This window comes from Dunckerocampus dactyliophorus, chromosome 13 (assembly GCF_027744805.1).
Source record: "Dunckerocampus dactyliophorus isolate RoL2022-P2 chromosome 13, RoL_Ddac_1.1, whole genome shotgun sequence".
Lineage (NCBI taxonomy): Eukaryota > Metazoa > Chordata > Actinopteri > Syngnathiformes > Syngnathidae > Dunckerocampus > Dunckerocampus dactyliophorus.
The window spans coordinates 11,574,661-11,580,673 of NC_072831.1; positions in this window are offsets into that span (position 1 = coordinate 11,574,661).

Consider the following 6,013-nt stretch of genomic DNA (forward strand, 5'->3'; position numbering starts at 1 on the left):
CGGAGAAAACCCACGCACGCACGGGGAGGACATGCAAACTCCACACAGAAATGTGTAAGGGAGAATCGAGCCCACGTCTTCCCGATCTCCAGACTGTTACTGGAGATACTGATACAAAGAAACGCATTTAAAATGATAGTACTGATTAAGGCATCAGTTTAAATATCAATCCTAAGAAAACAAGCATATGCTCCCTCTCCGGAAGTACTGTACAGTATTGTCTTCTCGTCACATCCCACTGCATTTTGCGCGAATTGCAATCCGTTATCTTCGTTGCACCCCAAACCTTCCAGCAGAGGACAGTAGAGGACTATCGAACCCTTCGGGCCTTCCTCAAGATGAAAGCGACTTTGTACACTCCATTGGACTTCCGCATTCTCTACTTTCACAGTGGAGCCACATGTGACATTTTTACAGTCCAAAATGATTTACTTTGTGTCTTTGTTCTGCAGAAATTCCACTTTTTCCTCCCTCTGTCAACCCCCCTTTTTGCCCTGTATTACATTCTCCTCTTTCCAGCCAGTCAGACGCACTTTCACTCTCTCCGACCATGTCAAATCATAAATTATGCGAGCATGGGAGAGCTCTCCAAATCTGTCTGTGACTCTAGACACCCGACTGGCGTGCAGAGTTGTGTGTTTTATGAGCATGCTGTATTTCTGATGTATTTGCAGCCACAATGAGCCACAAACCTCCACTAAATAAGGAAAAGACAGTGTATGACTTCATTTGGGCTGCAGGATTAGTTCGTCCGTTTACTTCACAGTTCATGCTCATTTTTATGTTTTTGTAAACCAGGACAGCTCAGTCCTCTGGCAAATGAAGGGATCCTGACTAACTTGGAGCACTTGGAGTGGCCACTAACTTAAAATTTTAGCGCCCTCCTTTCTTCTTCTTCAGGAGTTAATGTCAGTTGGCAAGCTAGCTCATTTGCGCCTTTACTGTCAACTCCTGGGCTGAAGTGTGGAGCACAAGCTTGTCAGCAAAAAATATTCACTAGTAATAAAATCAAATCGGCAAATGAACTTGTAGGGTTGCCAACTTCTGTAAAAAAGAATAAAGGATACCTTGTTCGCAGGCCCAACCAACCCGACTGTTTTAATTTTCCTCCTTTAATTGCGTGAAACAAATATTGTACTATTTGACACAAACCTGACTTTAATTTGATGCCTACTGTAGAGTAAGACTAATATGTGGGAAATTGTTTGATGATATATATTTTTAGTTAAAAATAACACAATTAACAGAGTAAAATAACAATTTTGGTAGTCCAGGAGTTCCCTGCTAAGATCCCGTGATAGCATCGCTGTTAGAAAGCTGGACACACTACGTGTTTACGTTAAACGACTTAGACACACAACTAGTGTTTTCAATACAAGACATGATTATCATAATGGTAACAAGAGAGCAATGTTGTTAAGTGACACTTAAAAAAAGTAAGTTAGCACGTACCCCTTGAACGTGACAGCCATCGTTGCTTCAAAAACAAGCGTTGCTTGTTTTAAAGACAAAATGTCACTGTGGTAAAAAATTTTTTAAAAACAATTAAAAGTGTCACTTTTGGAGTCCGTGAACCAGAGCCTAGGCGGATAACTATAGCTAGCTGGCTAGCTAGCTGCCGCCAGAGAGACAATGGAGCCAGGCAAAATGTGTAAACAAAGATGGTAGAAAAGTCAAACTTCAATGTGATTCAAACGAGAGCGATCGCACACGCAGGTATCGGCAGGCTTAGACTGTGACAAGCTGTCGTCAATTTACCACACATTTCACAGACTATTTTTCAGTCCCACAAGTAATAAGGGACGTCCCTTATCAACTCAATGGGACGCGTACTTTTATCTGGTTGCACATGCGCAAGGAGATTAAAATTCACTCGCAATGTCTCATATTTTAGTCGCAAAATGCAACCGTTTAGTCGCAGCCTGGAGCCCTTGGCTAATTTTGCTGGAACAGGGATGTCTAAAGTCTGGGCCAGGGGCTATTTCCACCCCACAGCTTAATAAATCAATAATCAAGAAATAAAAATAGTGGACACCAGTAAAAGGAACAGTAAAAGGAACCCTTGCGCTCTTTTGATCGATGCATTATAAAGGATGTGGTGCAGAAAGAACAATAGAGATGGACTGATGAAAATAAAGTGTGGACAATGCAGCGGAGGGCGTGTGGACTGTCACAGCCCCTCCTGGGTAATTGGCTCCAGATGTGCATCAGGCCAGCATGGCCCATGCGCCAGTGAGGCGTCAGGGCAGCATTAAGAGCTCAGGCCAGGACTGATGGGATCGTGGAGAGACAAGTTCACTCCCTCACTCTCCTACCAACACCACCAGAGTCAACCCCATACTGGTCTGTTGACAAGTGGGCCTCAATTTACCAAAATAACACACAAAAAACGATTCTTCCGAAAACACGACACACCCTGGTTGTTTTATCTCACCTTTGACCTTGATCTCCAGCCTGACACTTAAAAGTTTAATTTCATCTTTCCTGCTGTTGTCCACAGAGGATCCAATACAAATCAACAGGCATTATTGTATTGGACACACTGTATAAACACACAAGACGCATGTTAGAAAGTGGATGCAATGCATATTGGTAATCTAGTTGTTCACCAATCCCATTCATAATTCTAGTGCGGCAGACTGGGGAATAGTTCAGGGTGCAGTCCATCCTTTGCCCGATAAGCCACCTTGGGTTGGCTCCAGCTTTCCCATGGCTTTTGGGAAACGGTTGTTAATTGAGGAATATAATGCATCAAAATAAAAGTACAGTACATCACACGTGATAGAAATCCCCATACAAGTACGCCCCCTAGTGGCTGTAGGCAGCAAAGATTGTACCTCCGGAGATACATTGATGCAGATACAAGAACAGCAAATAGAAATAGTACATATTATGTAGATAAAAATGCCACAATGACATGACAATGACATCATGTCCAAAATGATTCATACTCTTCGTCAACACTGCACAGGCATGTCCTATGTTCTAAACTCATATTGATGAGAACGGCCCCGGTGATTCGCGACTGATGGGTCGGGCCCCAAAAGTGAGTAACAGACCCATTCTGTGTGGTTTGTGGACAGCTAGACAAAAGTGGCATTAAAAGTTTAATATACAGCTGATGTTTGACTTCTTCTTTCATTCAGAAGTACACAACTCACAAGAAGTTAGGGGTATTTCATATACATTTCAGGATGGACATAAAATGCACTACTGTATAACCTTTACAGCAGTGACGAAGCCAAGCGGTGGCCAGGCCGCTTGGACGCATTTCACTGCAGCACACAACTTTCCGTGTGGAGGAGCTGTCAATAAAACCGTGTCTTCCATGAAGTGCGAGTGGTAGGTAAGTTTTCCATGATTACTTTGGTTGGTTCTGGTCAAGTTTTCTCACTATGTTGACTTTGACTTAAATTCTAAAGCGTGATTCAGCACATAAATCTCTTAACACTGGAAGCTCTCTGCAGCAGCATGAGAGGGCATGTAAACCAAGGAGTCTACAGCTCAAACAGGAGTGCAGATCGGCATCCACTTCCGTATTATGCCCTGCGTCGGTTTGGCCGACATGATGGGGAGCAGAATCCAGAAACTATGCATTGAAAAGAGGTCCTCCGCACACTGCTCAGCTACTAATTGCTCTCATAATTGCTCTTCCATGCCTCCATTGCCGAGGCAGCTGATTGGAGCTGTGGTCGTAAGGTGGTTGGTTCCTTTCATGGTGGTAATCCCCAGAAGCCATTGATGAACATCAGCGGTGAGCTGAAGAAGGAGTTCTAACGGGACTTTTTGGCCCATGGGACTCCAGAGGCAGTTGACAAGTACCGGCAGGCCAAGCGGTTTGTGGCTCTGGTGGTCTCAGAGGGAAAAACTCTGATGTGGGAGGAGCTCGGGGAAGCCATGGAGAACAACTTCTGGATGGCTTTGAAGAGATTCTGGACCACCACCGTCTCGGGAGGAGGAAGGAGCACACTATCAACACCGTCTATGGTGGGGATGGTGTGCTGCAGACCTCGACTCTAGATGTTGTGGACCAGTGGAAGGAATATTTCAAGACCTCCTCAATCCCACCGATACGTCTTCCAGTGAAGAAGCAATGCCTGGGGACTCTGTGGTGGGCTCTCCTATCTCTAGGGCTGAGGTTGCTGATGAGATCCGCCCGGAGTTCCTTAAGGCCCTGTGTTCACTTTTGTGAGATACTGTAGGCACCATGGGGCAAACATTGTAACCAGAACCAAACTAGAAACACACATTCTTCTGTTTTTCAATACCAAGACATGATTATTAAAACACACACACACACACACATACACAACATACACCTCCTAAAACAATATCAAAGTGGAGGCTGTCCACAGGGGGTGGATCTGAGCCCACCACATGATTCCATCCCTTCAAGCCTAGGAGATTTTTTGTCATATCACTATAGGCATGCATGGGCCCGCTCTGTCAGTGAGTTGAACTATGCAAAAACATTCCTGAATGACTTAAAAACTTCCATAAAAAACATTCTGTGTTTTACGTGCATGTTTGCATGTCACGATGAAACCAAGGAGAGTATCGCCTGCTTCCCTTACTCAGGCAAGGCATGTCAGTGGAAGAGGACAGAGATCAGACACTTGGTGGCAATGTTGGGTTTCATGTAAGAAGAGCTCAGTTTAGAGTTGCTAAGGAAACAAACCACAATTAGAGCAAGTAGCAAGATAATAACCTCAATGTTTCTGTAAAAAAAATGATGACCATAGAATGACAGTGTAAATTCTATCTCTCAATGTACAATCATTTGTAATGTGTACCCAGTTGGGCGAATAATTTAAGGATCAAACATATTTATTGTTATTTTACAGCACTAAGACAAAAGATGTAATCAGGTTTTGGTGACGAGTAAGGGGTAAAATTATTAGTAAAAAAGAAAAGAGTGACACCCCTAATATGTTAACGTGATGCGATTTCTCCTTTGGAGAAAAGCCGCCATGAAGCCAATCAGACTGTGAACTATGGCATCACTACAAGAATGATAATACAGTAATACAGTATGGAAGTGGCAGGGTGTGACGCATTATTGAAAGCGCAGATTAAGTGCTTTCGGCACACCTTGCAATCCAACCTACCTCAGTGTTCCCAGAGTCAGCGAGTGACGTGTGACTGTTTTTTCCATCAGAGTTGAACAGCTTAATGTCCAAGCAGAAGCTGTAGTAATTTTACATTTGATTAAAGTTACTTAAGATTTGTCAGATTAAAACACCTCCTCTCTGAGCTACAACCTTATTGTGGTGCAAAAGTTTGCGTATCTCGATGATCCTAGTTGCTAAGTTGTCAGGGTCTTTTATGCCCCTGGTAGGGCCACTCATGACAAACAGCTCCTAGGTGAGGGACCAGGGCAACGGGCAGGAGTATCAATTCGTGTTGCCCTCTGACTCGGGCCAAACAGCAGTTCAGAATACCCACCCTTTTTGGGGTCTCTAAAGGGCGTACTGTAAAGTGCTCCATTGGGGGATTGCCTTGTTCTGCCGGGGACTTCAACGCTCACGTTGGCAGCGACAGTGAGACCTGGAGAGGCGTGACTGGGAGGAACTGTGCCCTGATCTGCATCTGAGTGGTGCTTTGTTATTGGACTTCTATGCTCGTCAGAGATTTCCATAACAAACACCATGTTCAAGCAAGAGTGCCCACATGTGCAGTTGGTACCAGGACAATGATCAATGATCGATTTTGTGGTTGTGTCGTCGGACTTGTGGCCATATGTTTTGGACACTCAGGTAAAGAGGTGGCGGGGCTGTCAACCGATCATCGCCTGGTGGTGAGTTGTCTCCGATGGTGGGGGAGGATGCCGGTCAGACCTTGCAGGCCCAAATGTAGTGTGAGGGTCTGCTGAGAAGGTCTGGCAGAATCCCCAGTCAGGAGTTTCAATCCCACCTCCGGGAAAGCTTTGTCTGTGTTTGATCGTTTCTTATTCTTTTGTATGTTAGTAACACTTAAATGTTTCAGATCATCAAACAAATTAAAATTTTAGTCA